Source organism: Sus scrofa, chromosome 11, assembly GCF_000003025.6.
Source record: "Sus scrofa isolate TJ Tabasco breed Duroc chromosome 11, Sscrofa11.1, whole genome shotgun sequence".
NCBI lineage: Eukaryota > Metazoa > Chordata > Mammalia > Artiodactyla > Suidae > Sus > Sus scrofa.
Genome location: NC_010453.5, coordinates 70,401,545 through 70,421,105, shown reverse-complemented (window position 1 = coordinate 70,421,105; position 19,561 = coordinate 70,401,545). Strand labels below are relative to the sequence as shown.

Below are 19,561 nucleotides of genomic sequence, written 5' to 3'. Positions count from 1 at the left end.
GGAAAGCAACTCACTCCTGAGCCTGAGCCCAGCGGCTTTTGTTCAGCTCTGCTTGTCTCCAGCCCAGTTGCTAGGGGTGGTTGTTTGGAGAGCATGTGGGGTGTTTTGTGGGAGAAATGGGGCTGGCTGGCTTTCCATCACTAAGTGGGCTCGGCAGGAAACACTGAAGAATATATTTACGTTCATGGGAGTATATGTTTGCCCAGCAGTTATAGTCTCAGTGCCCAGCTGTATTTATTTTAAATTCTCTGTTGTTCCAAAGACGGATGAGAGAAGCATATGCGGTATATGTGTATGTGTGTGTGTGTGTTCCACACATTTGCAGATTTAGCACCAAAAGTTTTCATGCTTCTTTAAACAAAGGCTAGAACTAAACATACACATTTTAAATTCACTTATTGTCACAATTAGGAATTGGAGTTACCTGTGCTTAGGATAGAGCTTAGAAGACAAACATCTGAGAAAAATCAGAGTGGACATTCTAAGGTAGATAAATTAAATAGCTATAAAAGAAGGAACTTCTTGACGAAGTATCTGGGGACGATGGCATTTCCAGACCCGTGTAGGAGCCATTAAGAAAAATGCACTTTAATTTTCTACTTTAGCCTAGAGCTTGATCCAGCAAACCTTGACCAACTCAGTTGTTTCAAACATTTGATTCATAGAGGGTTACAGTATCTTGACTTAAAGCCTTGACTTCTCCCCAGATTTCACCTGATCCTTTTTTAGAACTGTTTTGATGAGGTAGCACTCCAATTTCACCATCTATTGGAAGTAAATAAACATTTTCTTCTAGGTAGGATTATTTTAACATAAAGGATGATTTTAAACAGCAGTAGATTATTTTATGAACAGTAAATGTTCTGTGTCATATTGGGTGATGAAGGAGGGTGTGCTTTACATGTGTGAATTTTAAGAGGAGAGTTAAACTGTCTCTTTTTTTAACCAGTTATAAAAAGACATCTGAACTTTCTAATAATCTGCTTCACCATCTGCAACCCGGACTGATCTCTTGGTATTCATGAGTTTGCAGTGATATGCGTGCCTCAATGATCTGTAAGAAAATATATATTTGAGGCCACTTTTGCTACCTTATTTTTGGTAGGAGAATGGAAAAGAAGATAGGCCAGCAGGAAATTTCATCAGAACCTTTTCTTTTATCCTTCTTATACATCTTATATATAAAGAAATACATTCTTTAGTGAAGAAAAATATAGATATATCCCTTGAGTATCAGAAAGGAATTCATTATTACCAATTAAAGCATAAGAGATATTAATACTATATTATGTGAATTATATATTGACATATACACATGGTTTTATATTTTTGCATATAACTATATATCATGATCTTATTATTTATTTAATATTCTTCTAGAAAATATTTTAAGCATATTTATCTTTTCCATCTATACACATTCTTTGCATAAGAATTGACTCCAAGACATTTTAAAATTTCAGTTTGTTCATTTAAAGATATAACTTTTAGCTATGACAGTTTTCTCTATCTTTGTGTTTGAAAATTATTAATTTGACAAATAGTTTCTGAATCTTTATAATATGTCAGTTCCTGTTCCAGGTATTATATGTGGAGTGTTGAAAACAACAGATAAATCTCCTTCCATCATGGAGCTTCCAAACATGGGTAGAAAGTTATTGCATATGGAAAGGAACGAGTTAATAAGAAATTACAAAACTCAGAGTCCTGAAAAGCACAAAGAGGGCTGAGGTAGAGAACCACAGGGGCAAAGATAGTAGCGGGAAGGACCTAAGTGGATCAAGTGGCAGAGCTGGCCACACTGAGCGCCACAGGTTGAAAGCTAACATCTGAGAAGGATGCAGAGATTTGCACAGCAATGAATGTGTGAGGCTCTTGAGGTGGGAACAGTTTTCACCTGTTGGGAGAAGCAAAGGAGGTATAGAAACCTTAGGTTCATTCTCCTTTTGTATAGCGTATATTTTATCTGAAGGTTGTATTTTGGACATGGATATACAGGTATATTTTTTGACATGTTTGCAAACAAGATAAAAAATAACTAAATATTTTGTCTTTTGGGGAAGAGTAATATACATTTTTTTTATCATCCTTTAAGTGGTAATTTATTTCATAGAAAGAGTATGACATATTTATTTATCCCTTTTGGATAAACCTTACCCCTCACTCTGATTACCTCCTAGCCCCTGGAGAAGGGTGGTTTTCGTACAGTGAGTTGGCTCCTGTAAAGAACAGAAATTTGAATGTATACATCTAAGGATAACCTGACCCCCTTGCTGTACAGTGGGAAAATAAAATAAAAAAAAAAAAAAAAAAAAAGAACAGAAATTTGCAAGATGGCTTTTAGTGATGTGGTGGGCTCCACACTCCAGCTCACCTTTCTGGATTCATCTCCCTCTCCCCTTCCTCTAACTCCTTAGACTCCAAACACCATTCAGAGTCCTTCTGAATCAGCCACATGATTTCAGATCCCTGTGCTTTTGTTTGTGTTTTCCTTTAGGCATAGAATCTTCTTTCTTCTTTCTTCACCTGTTGAAATTTGCTCCATTTCTGAAAGCTTGGAAAGAATGCCCACTCCTCAGAAGTCTTCCCTCCTTGCCAAGAAGTAAAAATAATCCTCGTATGCATTTTATACCACACAGTTGTTGTTTGTGCCCAATGATAATCCAGTACACACATTTGTAGATTGTAGTTAGGAGCGAAGTCTCTGTTTTCTGCACTTTCACAGACTCTCAAATCTTGACAGACTATCTGCTATGCCCTGAGTCCTTGTCACTGCCCTTGGGTTGAAGTGCAATAATAAAGGTCAGCATGTCTCAAGCTGAAAGTGTCTTTGAACCACAGTGTTCTAACTAGACCATTTTAGCAGCAAATATACTTTTCGAAACTTTATGTCTTTATTTCTTTCCCTAAATATACATATATAATCTATCCCTTTATTAAGGGATTGAAGTGTAATGACATATTTGGGAGTTATTCTCAAGGATGCAAGCATATAACCAACCTCAGTTTAAGGCTCAGTTAATTTATGAAAATAGATAATTGCAATATCTGTTAATTTAGCTAAAGAGAGAAGAAGGAACAAAGAAACCAACACTTTGCAAATAGTTTATTATTTGGAATCTCAACCCCCTCCAAAAAACTAAAACAGAACCTACATGATGTATATGAACGTTTTATCCTAAAAGTGTTACATTTTTGTTATTAGTTTTTAAACCAAACAAGAACTTTCGTTGTTGGAGGATAATAACCTTTCAAAGTCTTTAGTATAGCTAATGCAATTGTGTTTTGAAATGTGGTTTTTGTTTTTTTGGCTACTGTCATAGGAGCCATGGTGTCATGTGTTTTGTATGTTTAATCAGTTGTTGTGTGGGTTTCTTACGAACACATTTTACCTAAAATAAATTACAGGATGTGAAACAAGGAATGACAAAATGAGCTACCTAAAATTCGTTTTCAAATTATTTTGTCATAGAAAAGGCAGAAATGTATATACACCTATATTTTAAAAAAAATGTATCTGTGGAATTTTGCTCCACAGTGACAATGAAACCCATCAGCTATCCTAATAAAAGAAAAGTGGTCTTCTTTCTACAAGGCACTATGTAAGGAAAGCCAGGCCCACCCCCTCAGAAAAATTCAACAGCAAAGAGTAATCAAAAGTCCACCATTGTTTGCGATACTGTTTTTGAGCCATTACCATCAAAAATACAAAGACCACCTACTTATGTGTGCTCTTTAGGTAAAAAACAAGAGAGTGTTTTTCCCCAAAAGGATAATCCTTCTTTTCCTTTCTTTTGTATTTCTTTTACTTTTTAAGGGTCATGGCTGTGGGTGTCTTCCTACATATTTTTGGATAACACTTGCTGTTAACTTTTGAAGAATCAGAGTTTTATTTTGGTTAGTTGTATTAAGGCAAGACAAAATTACAGTTTTTCTAAATTGAAATGTTTTATTTTTTCACAAGGGCTATTTTGTCAAATGTAGGGTTTCCAAGTGAGAGATATTATGGGGCTATTACTGGATTGGTACATAAAACACCATTAATGATTTTTTTTAAGTTGACCTTGCTTGTTTAAATATTTTTTTCTGTGGCTTAGTGTTATGATTTCAAACATACCACATTTGCCATAGGCTTCTGAGAAAGGTGAATACCACTCTAGTGCAATAAACTGAGTGATGCAATATATAAGGTAGAGGATAGCGTAGCAGGTCAGGTAGGATTTACATAAGGTTACGGAAGATGGCGTGCTTTGGGTTGAGTTAGGCTCAGTGATTGAGTTGGGTTTACATATATTGAGAAAATAGCACTATTAGCTGGTGAAGAAATCCTTTGAGATTTCCTCATATAAGGTTTCAGAGGCACCAACTCTCCTCAAACCCCCTCTGAGGGTACCTTTATCAGTTACAGATTTCACTTTCTATTTCAAATTAGCAGAATTTTTAGGGTAGCCCCTCTGCAGTTAGCGCCCCAATTCTGTTTGTTCATTATTTATTATATTCTATGTAGTATTACTATAAGAAAATTATTTTAGGAAGTTCCTGTGTGGCACAAGTGTTAAGGGGTTAAGGATCTGGTGGTTCTGCAGCTGTGGTGCGGGTTGCACCTGAGGCCCAGGTTCAATCCCTGGCCCAGGAATTTCCACATGCTGCAGGTGGGGCTAAAACAAGAAAAAAAGAAAATTATTTTAAAGCAGGTATGAACTCCCCCTCTCTTCAGTGTAAAATGATGGCTCGTAAATTCTATTTACTTAATTTTAAATTTACTTAGTTTTAAAATGGCGGAAATCGAAAGGGAGAGGTAGATGAAGTATTTTTCAATCTGTCTTATCATTTGGTTCTGAAATCTAGGTTTTTTCCCTAAGTATACTTTGTTAATTTCTGTCCAAATGGTGAGGAATTTTAGCCCCAAAAGGCTATGATGTTTCGATAATGCAAACATGTATGGTGTTTTAAATATTGTCACTTTAGCACTCAAGGTCTAAGCAAACCAAAACCAAAAGCAAAAGAGTAAACTCAAATTTTGGCGGGGGCTGGGGGGAGGGTGATACAATTTAAAGTCAACTGCATTTGACCTGACCAGAAAACTGATTTAGTAATTTTAGCTATACTGATTCCAACATTCATTTTAAGAAACTCAGATCGCATGACCATAATATCACTACATCCACTGTTTACTGGGGGTGAGAGGCTAGCAGTTGGGCGTAGTGGTAGGAATCGAGACACCTTTTATAAAAAAAATGTTTTATGATAGCTCTTTGTCATTCAGGAGAAAAAGATTGTTTTCATAAAGCTCTATTGTATGGACTATTTTTATGGACTATATGTTTCACCCTCTGCTTTTATAGTTCTTTGATATCAGATTTAATAGGGACCCGTGTGGTTCAGTGTGGGGGGAGAGCCACTTAAGTCGTTGCCTCACCAGTGCCTGGCATATAACTAACTCCACAAGCATGTAATGAATGAATAAAAATTCTGTATTTCCCGGGATTTATGAGTAGCAGCGGCATAGAGGGGCAGGTGAGGTCACTGGGCACGTGGCAATGGCTGTGATTGACCGGGTACTTATTAATGCGCCCACAGCTACCTATAGGACACTCACTCTGTGTCAGGCACTGTGCCCGTGAGTGCTGTTTCATCCCCACAACAAGCCTATGTAGCAGGTACACTGCATTAGCCATGAATTTGATGAGACACTAAAATATGACCCATCCATCATTTTGTAAATACGGTATCTGAAAGCAAAGAAAAGAATGAGCAAATTGTCCAGGTTCACATAACATTAAAGAATGGAGCTAGGATTCAAACCCAGGGTGCCAGGCTGACTCCAGAGTCCCTGCTCTTAACCAATGCCAATTCTCACTGCCGCGCATTTCATTTCATTACCTCAATTAGTTTCATAGCAAAAGAAACTAAGGCTCAAAGAATTTGTGTTTTGCCAAAAGACTTAACACCTAGCAAGTGACACAACTGGAATGCAAAAGCAAATCTGTCCTTAAATCCTCTATTTTTCTCATTATTTTACACTCTTGGTTCTCCATGACATTGACAGCCATTATTTCAAGGCGCATAGTAGATGCTCAACACATATATCAACATCCATATATGATTGGATGCATGCAGTAATGTGTTATTTACTTTTTAAAAATTGAGGGTGTAGAAAGGTTTGCCTGGAAGTAGAGGCTTTTTTTGTGGGATTTGGGAGAAGAGATAAAAATATAAATACCTTATTTTATGAAGTCATTTTTTGACCTAGGAATGTAGCTTTGGTTTTCCAGCAAATGTTTGGAAGTGACACATGTTTGATGTTATCTTCTTAATGAATTGCACTGTCGACCTGAAATTCTGAAAAGGATTAATTTGGAGTGTTTTCATTAGCATGTAATGACTTTCATGTTAGGTCTTTACTTTTTCATTAATTTTTTAAGATTATATATTTTTTGAAATGTCTCATTTCTGTTAGGAAGGTCTATTGGTTACATTCCTTATTGGCTTTATAGTACATGATAAACTGTAGCAAACCACCAAGGTTATAGAGTCACAAATTAATCATGAAAACTGCAGACTGTTAGACATCAAGATACTGTGTGTTTTATGCTGCTTTTTGAATTCACACATTGGTTCATAGTTCTTTTCTAATAAGTTCTTAGATCATTCTCTTAATACCAATACCAGAAAAATGTAATGTAGCCAAGGCTCATTTGTTTGTAAATTGCATTATGAACTTCATAAAGATTGCACACAGGTGAATATTTAACTCTTGGGGAGCCTTACAAATCTGGTGATAGGTTATTTAGATATTTTATTGACTTATACTATCTGACTCTTTTCTTGTTACCTCACTTACATGGTAAAACTAACTGGTTAATCCAACTACCCACCTACTTTGTGCCTCACCTACACAGCTGCTTTTGGCTGAAGGAAAACACACATATGCATGGAATTTTCTAAAGGGCCTTCATGCATGGATTGGTTTTTACATTAAATGCATAGTCAGTGACATCAGGTGGGCCCTTAGAACATTTTTTGAAAAAAATCTGTTTCCACTTAAATAGATTATATTTCTTATCTTGTTTCTCTTCACACATCTTATCCCTCTTCCCATCCCCTCTATCAACTATATTCTTACTTCTGTTTTTCTGAGGAGGTAGAAAGAATAAAAAATAAATTTCCGTATGCTCCATAGCTGCTTTCGCAAACCTATCAGGGGATCTGTCCATTTTCCCGTCTTTTTCCTCTGAACGTGGGAATGAGCTTGCTGCTCTTCTTTAACGTCAAGACCGCCACAGGGTGAGGAACAGGTCTTTTCCCTGCTCAGGGACGTCATCCAACATCTCTCTCTCTTCTGCATCATACAATTTCTGTGTCCCACTGTATTATTCTCATCAGCATGTAGATAGGCTGTAATATTTCTCATTTTTAAAGTTAGTTTCCTCTTGAGCATGTCTTCCTCTCTCGCTGTTAAACCAATTATCTTTTATTGGCAAAACTTCTTGAATGAGAAATCTCCAATTTCCTTCCTTCCACTCTCTTTAGAACTGTTCATTTCTAATCACTTTTTTTTTGCCCCCCTCACTCCCACCCCAAGCTGCTCTTGTCAAGGTCACCAAGGACCTGCGAGGGGACAGTGGGCAAACCCAAAGGTTTATTCTCAGTCCTTGTCCTACTGGTACAGCATTTGGAATTCAACGTTCACAATCCGTTTGTATTTTTTGCTAAAATACGGACATAGTTAGCGTCAAAATACTGTTAAAATATCATCTTTACCACGGAAGCCCTTCTTGTGACCATCTTTTCAAGTTATACGTGCATATTTGAACTTCTGATTACATTAATGTGTTAACTGTTGCCATCATGTCACACGATGCCCGGCCAATCCCCGTTAGTACTCAGTTGGTCCTCGGGTATCATTAGAAGGCAATGGTGTTTTCTTACTTGGGAGAATATTGTTTTCATCCCATATATTTGTATTGGGCCTGAGTAGACGTGCCTCTAAAAAGTCAAGGAATTTGAATGGTTTTTCCAAGGGTTTTTACATTTTTGTCTTCATAGTCAAATGTAGATTTGCGACTAGGCAATCACTGTTTTTCAAACTCTTTAATTGCTAGCATAATCACTAATAATTGGAAAAGTAAAATACTTTGCTTCCTGATAAACATCATTCAAATTCAAGCACTATTTGGGAAGAAACAGTCATAAATGTAACAAAATTTATTTTGTATGTGAAATGTTTTCACTGATAATATTTGATTTCAGTTAATGCTAATATGTTCTTTTCTATATCTATATATCAAAAATGGATGCATAATTATTAGCTCAGGTGACAAAGTTAAGGTAATATCTTTATATTTTTGTTTTTGATTAAAAAAAAAAAATCCTGGAGTTCCCATTGTGGCTCAGTGGTTAACGAATCTGACCAGGAACCATGAGGTTTCGGGTTCAATCCCTGGCCTTGCTCAGTGGGTTAAGGATCCGGCGTTACCGTGAGCTGTGGTGTAGGTTGCAGATGCAGCTCGGATCCCACGGTTGCTGTGGCTCTGGCGTAGGCCAGTGGCTACAGCTGTGATTGGACCCCTAGCCTGGGAACCTCCATATGCCGTGGGAGCAGCCCTAGAAAAAGCAAAAAGACAATAAATAAATAAATAAATAAATAATCCTATTGGAATAACCAAGGACTTCTGAGGTATGGCAAATGTGAAGTTGTGGGAATTAGAATTTAGGAATACATTTGTAAACAGGGTTCTATTATCTCTTCTTGTTGGTTTCTCCAGGGTGAGATATGTGAATACCAGGCTCAGTGGCTACTACCTGAGTATGGTGTCTTCTCTCAGGAAACTCTTGAATGCTAGATGGCCTGTGATTTTCTTCAGAATTCAACACGCTTCTCCCTTTTAAAACGGTCTTGAAAACAGTCCGAATCTCACTGCTTAATGTCTTTTTATTCCACTGCATGCCTCGCTGTAGCTCTCTAAATTTCTGTAAATAATGCCTGCCCAGCCTGGGCTACATTATGCCATTTAAATATTTGTTCATGGCTTTTTATCCTCCTTACCATTTGGCCAACTTACAATTGTTTAACTCTATTAATCTTTCTGCATAAGTAAATGCCACCAGCACCTTAATCATTTCTGCGGCTTAGATTGTTCAATAATTACCTCATCCATATTCCAGCAAATGAGATCCCTGCTGTTATCATGAAGAGAACCTCATGCCGAGGCCACCCTTGCCGCAGAGGAGACTGAAGGCCCGTGCTGCCTGCCTCTCCCCGGGGATAGGGTCTGGCGAGAATGGAGGCTTGAAGAGCGTAGACAGGTCTATGCAGGTCGGAAGTCTCTTGTCCTGGCGTCGTAGGAGCCTGACTGCATTAAAGGGAAATATGGGCAACATAATCCGACGTCTTCACTGAGAGTAGAGACGTTTATGCCACATCTCTTATTTCTCCTAACCACAGGCAATAGGTAGCATTATTTTTCTTTCCACGGGTGAGAGAAAGCGAAGTCATTTTTCCAGGGACCCAGGCTTGGCAGAAGTAGTATTTGAATGCCGATCAGACTGTACATTTTCAGCATTACCTCAGTGGCTCTTAAATAATCAGAGAATTCAGCATGACATTTCAGTGTCTTTCTGGATCCTTCCTCAGGATGAACCAGAACGTCAACCACAAGGTTTGCTTCTGTTCCTTCTTCTGGTTCTGAATGTGCTGTCATGGGTGCTCCGGGCACCACTGTGCCCAGCAGTGTCACACACAGGATAACCCCCTCACTCAGAGGTGGGTCCCCAGCCCCATCTCCATTTTCCATTTCTGTCCAAAGCTTGGGAAGCCAGGGCTCTGTGCTGAACACAACTGCAGAGTCCACACAGGTTCATCCATCATTCCCTAGACTCTGGTTTTGGATGGTGTGGCAGTGTGAGAGTTTTCCTGTACGAATTGGAGTAATTCATGTTTGCCAGACTTCTATATGCTCATATCCCAAGGTCTTTGAGGGAGGTTATAAAAGTACTAAAATTTGCTGAAGTGTCGAGACTGTGCGGTTAACAAGCAAAGCTTTCCTCTTCCTGCTGCTGCTGAGCTGATGTAGTTTTTATCATTAGAAATGGTACGGGTATCCAAATGCTCCCAGGACTGTTGTCGCTTTACCTTCTGGATGGATTATTGGTGTAGGATCAAGTGAATCTCAGACTCCTAGCTGGAAACAATGATGAGCCTGGAAAAAAAAAAGGTGTAACTACTAAGATGAATTCACAGACACACACACAATGGTCTGCAACTTAAATGGCTGTTAAGGTGCCCATAGGAATTTCAACCGTCAATTTTAAGTCCTTTATGTAATATTGGACACATTCGTCAAGAGTGGCGTACTGGATGAGGCGCCCCCAAAGAGCACTTAAAGAGAAGGGAGGAAGAAAGGAAATACAAACGGATAATGGGAAGAAGTAATCTAGTGGGTAGCCCCTCGGAATTGACAGTAGCAGCAAGCTTTCTTTGCAGGAGAGGAAGAAACACTGGATCATGACGGTCTCAATTTTATGACGTTGAGTTAGTCAAACATAGGGCTAAAACTATTGGATGTGTATCCAAAAATGCTGGTTTTGAAAGTACACTAGACTAATGCATTTCTGATTAGCAATCGGCCAGTGAAACTTCAAGATTCTCATCAACCACGACAGGGTCTGGAACAGGAAAAACATCCTTTGGTAGAAATCTCAGTAAATAATAATTTTCCTAGTGAAGAAAATAATTATAAGTCAAGAGGATTCCTTTGTGCTTAAGGGGGTTGGTTAGTCTGTGGTTATTAGCACTTGCATCCAAGGTGATTCCGTTTAAAGGAATCCGCATTATACACGACTTGTTTGATTAAACATACGGGTTTAACAGCTGCTCTATTAATATTGACTCCAAGGATCTTGTTCCATGCATATCCTGCTGTCAGATTTCAAGTTACAGCTAAGAAACTACATAATACAAATAGGGATTTCCTTTCCTTTTTCTTTTTTCCTTTTTGTCTCTTAGGGCTGCACCTGCCGCATATGGAAGTTCCCAAGTTAGGAGTCCAATCTGAGCTGTAGCCACTGGCCTGCACCACAGCCACAGCAATGCCAGACCCGAGCCATGTCTGCGACCTACACCACAGCTCATGGCAACGCCAGATCCTTAACCCACTGAGGGAGGCCAGGAATCGAACCTGCATCCTCATGGTTACTGGTCAGGTTCGTTTCTGCTGAGCCATGACAGTAATTCCAGGAATTTTTAATACCTGTCTGTCTGGTTTATTCTGAGAAATATATGAGCCCCACTAATTCAAATGCATCGGTACACCATAAAGCAAACCTTAAATTTAAACATTTACCATCAGGAACCTAAAAAATGAGGACAGAACAAAAGGACAGAAAAAAATAATGGAAGAAGAGAGGGAGAGAATCCTCTAAATGTAGAAGGTATAGTCAACAAGCAGAATTCTCAAGGTTGAGACCTTGTCTGTTCTTGGATGTATTCTTCTGGCAACATGGCTGTGTATGGCGTGTCCTCTTAAGCACGTGTTGCCTTGAGTAATCTAAGGGTGTTGCTGTACTGATACACCTGAAACACTCTCATTCTTGCAAGTAAGTATAAGGTAACCGATATCCTAGCTCATCGAATTTTACCATTATCTACGTTGAAACTCATTAAGAAACTCAAACTCAAAGAAGACAATACCATGCCTATTGAGAATGGGAGCTTATGGATATTAGTAATTTTCTCTAGATCATAGCATCTCTACTATAGGAGCAGTAGGATTAAAACCCTGTATTTTTGGATTTCCAGCGTGAGGTCTGCTCTTTTATGATACGACTACCTTCTCCCTCAAAGTTTCTTGATAATGAAGAAGAAAAGTGTACAGAGCACATTCTTTCCAATCAGGGTACAGCTGCAAGTTTCAAGAACCTGTTTCCCAACCCGTGTTGGAAATTACCTAAAGAGAAGTGGGGGAGAAATGCTAAGAATTATGGTTTTAGTTCATCTTCTCCTATCTCTTCTTTCTCTTACATACTTCTCTTTAATTATGAGCAATTTCACTCCATTTTTTTTCTTTTCATAAAGATTTTCTTCACTTTTATTGCTTCATAAATTTTGCAAGGCTATAAAATCTAGGAGACACCCCAACAGAATAAGTGTTCTTCCCCAAATTTGAGGAATATTAAAGTTTTTTTTTTCCATCTCTGCTTTCCTTTTTAAAAAAAGGCATTTGTTTTTCTGTTGACTAGAAAATCCTCTCAGACTACAGTTGAAAACATTAAAAATTCCTAGAGTGAATTTAGGAATTAGATTTGTCATCTAATTAGAGTGTCATCTAATTCTATTTAATAAATATTTAGGAGTGTTTACATTCAAATTGGTATCTTGATTTTAAAATAAGTATTTTATTGAAGGACAACATGCCCATGGAAAAATGCACAAATCGTGTACAACTTAATGAATTCTCACAGGATGAAAGCTCTAGTATAAGGACCCCTTGGATCGAGCATAAAACACTGCCCTAGAAGTCCCATTCATATGCCTTTACAATCAATAAACCAAACTTAGACACTGTCTTAACTCCCAACACAATATATTAGTTTTCTCTGTTTCAGAACACTGTAAAAATGATAGTAGAAGGACTAGTGCTTTTTGTGCCTACCTTCCTTTCCTTCACATTATATTTGGAGATTGATTAATGTTATCTCTGGGAGTAGTTTGTAACATCTGTAGCAATATTTCTCTTTTTCCTGATATTGACAATTTGTGCCTTTTCTCTTTTTTCTCCAACACATATAGCCTATACATACCAAAACACATTTTGTTAACATATGTTACACTTTATTAATCTTTTTCAAAGAAGACACTTTGGGGTTAGTTTATTTTTTTCTTTTGCATATTTTTTATTTCTGTTCTTAACTTTATTTCCTTTTATTTTCTATAAATTAAATTTTTATCAAATAGGTTGGCCCTTTGCCCAACCTATTTGATATTTCTTTTTTGTTTTCTTATATTCTTGTTTTCTTCTATTTATTTACCATGTCAAGAATATTTTCTCATTACTCCCATTTTCCACCGTTATTAGCCTGAAGTTTATAAATCCATTGCAGATATTTTAGTGGTTGCCCTGGATATTATCACATTTAATATTGACTTAATGAGTGTAATATAAGTTTGAATCCTTTCCACTTTTAGTACAATATTAGAACCTTGGAATACTTTGCCACTTAATCTCTCTAGTTTTTTACTTCCCATTGCCATACTTTTATTTTTATATAAAATTCATAAGAAATTATTTTAAATTTTAGGTGCATTCAATATTTATTTAGATAATTGTGCTTTTCATTGCTCTTTATTTCTTCCTACATTCTTGTGTTTACACCTGGGATTTTTTTTTTCCTTTTGCCTAAACATCTTTTGTAGTGGTAGTAATAGTAGTAGTGGTAGTAATAGAAGGAGTAGAAAGAGTAATAATAGTAGTCATAGTACTAGTAGTAATATTAGAAGCAGTAAAAGTAGTAGTAGCAGTCATAGCAATGGTAATAGTAAAGTAGTAGAAGGAGTAGTAGTAATAAAAGTAGTAGAAGGAGCACTAGTAGTACTAATAGAAGAAGGAGTAGTAGTAAAAGTAGAAGTAGTGGAAGGAGGAGGAGAAGTAATAGTAGAAGGACTAGTGTGGTAGTAATAGTAGAAGTAGTAGCAGTAGAAGTGGTATTAATAATAGAAGCAGCAGTAGTAGTTGTAATAGTAGAAGTAGTAAAAGGAGACGTCGTAGTAATCGTAGGAGGAGAAGGAGCAGTAGTATTTTAGGGCAGTCTGTTGGCTGTGCATTCTGAAAGTTTTGTTTGTCTGCAAGTTTATTTTGTCCTCATTTTTGAATAGTTATTATTTCCTGGTCATAGAATTCTAGAGTGGAAGTAATTTTCTGTCATCACTCTGATGATGTCCTGTTGTTCTTTAGCTTCCATTATTTCCTCTCCAAACTTCCACTGTCTCTAATTGTCATTCATTTGAAGGGAATCTGCATTCGCTTTTTCAATGGCTTTTTAAGAAGATTGGGTTTTTTGTTTTTTATTTCAGCAAGTTTATCATGATGTGCCTAGGTATAGTTTTATTCGTACTTCTCTTGCATGATTTCTGCACATTCTGAACCGGTACAAAGTTTTATTCCAGCTTCAGAATTTTTAAAAGTAGTCTCAGATAGTACCATTCTCTCACGTCTGTCTTTCTAGGACTTCGGTTGCATTTATGGTTGTCCTTTTCACTATGTCTCACGTGGTCTTACTCCCGTGTCCAGATTTTGTACATTTTCGTGCTCCGTGCTTTAATCTGGAAATTTTCAAATTGAGTTATTTTCCAGTTATTTAAGCCTCTTTTCTTTTGCTGTTAAACCCATCTATTGATTTTTTAATTTCCATTATTACATATTTTTTTCCAATTTTAGAAATTTCATTTGATCATTTCAGTTCTTAGATTGCCATTATTTCTTCATTTCTTCTATTTTCTTGAACATATTAATCACTGTTATTTTAAAGTCTGGGTCTGTTAACTCTAGTATCTGGAGCACCTAAGCATCTGTTTTTATTTCCTGTTTCTCTTGTGGATCTTGTTATATTTTCCTTGGGAATTTGGCAATTTGTATTGAGTATTGAATATTTCGAATACAAAACCATGGTCTTATCTTTGTTGGTGAGGATATTTTTTTCTTTTTGCAGGTAATTAGAGTAGTGGCAGAAAACTCCAGTTTATTCTAGTATGCAATATATTTGAAGTTGGTTTTCAAGTGTGTGTGTGTGTGTGTGTGTGTGTGAGCTTGTCTATTTCTATATTGTATTTTGGCTAAAGCAGAGCTTTATTGGGGTTCCACTTGAAAGCCTGGATGTTTACCAAGACTATTGTCATTGGCAAGCCCTGAGCTCTGATTTTTATCTCCTTAGCATTGTGGATGTCAAAAGCTCAGCTCTGAATTTCAGCCTTTTCCCTCCTCTGCTTCTGAAAAAGCAAATTCTGAGTGATAAGAGATGTATAGCACTATGCTCAGCTCCATATGTTTTCTTTCTTTCTTTCTTCTTTTTTTTTTTTTTTTTTTTTTTCTTTTTAGGGCCACATCTGCGGCATATGGAAGTTCCCAGGCTAAGGGTCGAATTGGAGCTGCAGCTGTTGGCTACAGCCATGGCCACAGCAATGCCAGATCCAAGCCACATCTGCCGGCCTACACCACAGCTCACAGCAACGCAGGATCCTACCTGCCTCTGCAACCTACAACACAGCTCAGGGGCAATGCAGGATCCTGAGCAAGGCCAGGGATTGAACCTACATACTCATGAGTACTAAATGAGTTCTTAACGCACTGAGCCACAGTGGGAACTCCCATCTGTTTTCTTTTATTTGGGATGTTGGCCCCTCAAGTTCTAGTTACCTGGGAAGACCTCCAAGGCCTTCAACCGAATTTCTTTCTTTTCTTTTTTCTTTTCTTTTCTTTTCTAGAAGTATCTAGCTTTCGTATTTGATTAGAGAGTTGGTCTTGTACCGGTTAGTTGGTCATAACTAGCAGTGAAACTGGCTCCCTTATTTTAAATCCTAACTCACAGAGAAACTGGCAGTGAAGAAATACTATTTTGCTTTGTGGTCTCCATTTCCTGACTGTGGAACGAAAATCAGCATCTGGATAAAAATTGACGGAATTGTTGGGATACATAGGTATGATCAATAATTCAGTTACAGATTTCCTTGTAAGTAAATGGCTTTTGTTGGAAGAAAATTCTTGACCAGCTTTTTATTGTATTTCATCTTTTGAAACATTACCCACTGGCTAATTTCATTTTCAGCTCTAATATTTAATAAAATCTAGAGGCAAATATGGATTATTTTTGTCAATAGTTATTTCTGGATATAAATCTTTTGTGTATTACATGTGTCATGCTATTATACTTCTTGTATTTGTCAGCTTGAAGTATTTTAAGCCTTTTGTGTTCTGTTGTAAAAATTGGGTTATTTTTTCATTTTCCATATTCATTTCCTGGCAGTTGCTAACAGCAACAAAGTTGTAGATTATCAAACCACTTTCCAGAATGTTAAAAACTTGTGGGCTTACCTTGCAAAGAGTATTATAAAGATGTGTTTGTATCCTCATTTTGGCTTAGTACTTGAAGTTTACAAGAAAGATTAAATGGCAGATCTCATGCTCCAGGCTGCTATAGCTCTGGGAAACAGTTTTATTCTTATTTACAAACACCCTGACAAGACTGGCGTACACGTGACTAGAAATCAGAATATTTCTCTTTGAATCCTATGGTACACTTTGATGCTGGTGCTAGCTTAGACCCAGATTAGAACTGTGTAGTTTTGAATAAATGACTCCGTTACTCTAATTTTTATTTGTCAAGTAAGTTCAGGTAAATTATGTCTATTGTGCTTGTCTCCTAAGACTCAAATGAGATACTGCATGTGGACGTGCTTTGTCAATTGCCAAACCCTATCTGTGTGCAATGAGGGGCAAACCCTGGACCTGTAAAATCTTCCAGTACATCTATTGATCAGGGCCTTCCTCTTCTATAAGCATAACACATCTTCCAGCACATGAATGTTCCTAATTTCACTCCCAGAAATATGAACTTAAGTCAGTTTGAAATCTGGACTGGGAGGAAAAGGAAAAGGCTCTTGGTTACTTAACTTCACAGTTATCTTTATTTGTGCTAGAGTGTATTTTCCTACATCTTTCCTAGAAGACATTTTAAAAATCATCCAGCTCAATCATCTTACCGTATAATAAGATAACTCGCAAATACAGATAACGTCCGAATATGTAAACTTTCCTATTACAGTCTCCTGGTTAGTCATTGTCAGAGCCGGATAAGAAAGGATTCTCCTAATTCATTTGTTGAGGTCCTATGCGTGCACAGCACTGCACCATTTCAGATAAAACATACAGGTGCACACACATACATACAGAGAAAATAACTTTCCTCCGATGTGCGGAGGGATCTGACTTCGTCTCCTATCCCTTCCTTCATGCCAAAGTGGATTTCCTTTGCATTCAGATACCCCTCTGTTCAGGCATTAGTTTCTTCCTGTTGGAACCTTTCGCTGCCTCTGTGTGGTGGTGTTTTCGCCACTGTGGAGTCGCGTTATGAGACAATCTGACTCTTGGAGCCCGAAGTCTATGGATGGGATCCCTGATGCTGTTGAAGAGTCATGTGATGGCTGGAGAACGGAGCTGGGTGAGCAGGAGTGAAATGTGCAAGAGGGTGGACATGGCGAAGGAAACTCCGGAATGCGGTCAAGTGCAGAAAGAAAAGACACAACACCTTAGTGTGAGCCTCGGAGCTGTAAATCATGTACTCCAGGCTCTGAGGGAGGATTGATTTGAAAATAAAAGGCAAAATATTGAGATGAGACTGACTTGGTGACATGAACACAAATGGTAATGCCTGGGGACCATCACTGCTCTACGTCGATGGTGGACAGTGTTTGCTGTAAGGCAGCATGCTTGGCAAAGGGGTGCCAATACTGAGGAACAGGGCAGTATACGGGGGTGAGAGAGCCCACAGGCATCTCTTTGTGTAGCATCAATTTTAGTGAAGTCATTTACATATTTTATATCACACAAAACCAGATGACAGACTAAAAATTTCAAAATTTTGAGTAGAATGCAAGATTCCAAAGAAATTTTTGCTTTCTGGATGCTATTTGAGGCTACTTCCCTTGGACTCACCAGTAAACTTTGCTCTCCTCTTAAAAGTACTTAAATAAAAAAACAATGTTTGAGAATCACTGAAGCATTTGAGTAGAATATCTAGGCACCCTATATAGTTCTCACGAATCTCTCCTTTCACTTTCTCGCCTTCTGAATAGCAAATGTCAGATTTTTTTTTTTTTTTTTTTTTTTTTTTGGCTGTGCCCAAGGCATATGAAAGTTCCCAGGCCAGGGAGGGAACTGCGCCACAGCTGTGACCTGAGCCTCTGCAGTGACAAAGCCTGCCCTTAACCCCCTGTGCCACAAGAGAACTCCCCAGGCGATATCCCTTCTAGTTCCTAGTGCAGAGTGGAAAAAGTTGATTTTTTGCACATGGATGCCTTCTTGCCTCCTGCATTTTAATTTGTTAAGTTCTCTTGGACAGCTTGTTTGTACCTCATGGCCCTTCTAATGAGAGTAATTATTTTTCACTTGGCTTTAAAAGGTTTCACAAATCTGGCTAATGTGAAAAGAACATGTTATATTCACATCCAGGATAAAAACAAAGCATTTTTACTGTGCAAAACCAACCTTGGATGATGAACAGGGGGAGGAAATGAAAGAAGAAATGGAGATGAAATGCATAAAGCACTTCACCTAAGAGAATTACCCACTGAAATTGATGACCTTACTTTGTATTTGTAAAGGACTCAAGGCATTTGAAAGGATATAACATTATCAGACTTCAAAAACTGTTGAAAATCCAATGGCTTCTTTGAAATTTGAAATTTGACTTAATGTGCTTTGGCAAAAGTAAAACGATCCTTCCTAAGCAGTTGTTAGGAGATTAACAGCATGTGAGATCTCTGAATCATATACCCACACTAAACTTATGATGAAAGGAAGTATACTTAGACCTTGATTTAAGGAAATTCAGAGATAGATACTAATACTAACAGAGTCTCTGAAGTTGAATTATCAAAAATATATTCAAGAAAGAATTTGAGTCCCAGATTTAACAATTTTTTTAAAATTTTGTACCAGATAAGTTAATATTCTTTATGTGGCCCTTAAATGGGAAAAAAATAGTTTTATCATCAACTTGAATTTGTTATCTTGGGCTACAGTACAGTTAATTTTTTTTTTCTTTTTCCGTACTGGGTTCTCAATCATTCAAATGCAAGTTTGTGCTGGAAGTGTAAACTTAGAAGATTACTAGTTGTAGAATAAAGAAGTGCAAATGTATTTGGCAATCTTCCTTACTGACATCACTGTTATTGAGTAGAATTCCTCTCCTCTCCCTTACTTCTTCTTTGTCTTAAAGAGAAACTTATTAAATATCTAGAACCATTATAGGAGATTTGAGGAGCTCAATTTCCCAATTGATACCAGCTCCAACTTAATTAATAAGAGAGTGTGTCAACAGGTGATGTGTTATGAAGAACATCTTCACACAGGTAGTAAATGAGAGTGGGTATTCTTACAACTTCACAGCAGCAGCCCTGGGGATTGGGCAGGGCTGAGCTTCTTCTTTTTTTTTTTTTTTTTTTTTTTTTTTGTCTTTTTGTTGTTGTTGTTGCTGCTATTTCTTGGGCCGCTCCCACGGCATATGGAGGTTCCCAGGCTAGGGGTTGAATCGGAGCTATAGCCACCGGCCTACGCCAGAGCCACAGCAACGCGGGATCCGAGCCGCGTCTGCAACCTACACCACAGCTCACGGCAACGCCAGATCGCTAACCCACTTAGCAAGGGCAGGGACCGAACCCGCAACCTCATGGTTCCTAGTCGGATTCGTTAACCACTGCGCCACGACGGGAACTCCAGGGCTGAGCTTCTCATTCTGCTTCCTTGTACTCCAGACAAGGGTGGGTCTCAGTTCCTCTGAAAATTGTGGG

At 37.8% G+C, this 19,561-nt stretch overlaps 1 protein-coding gene across 3 annotated transcripts in view; it reads left to right on the top strand.

The window, feature by feature from the left end:
* Positions 1 to 19,561, top strand: part of FGF14 (fibroblast growth factor 14) — a 610,568-nt gene that overhangs the window by 440,836 nt on the left and 150,171 nt on the right. The gene's annotated exons all lie outside the window — the stretch shown is intronic.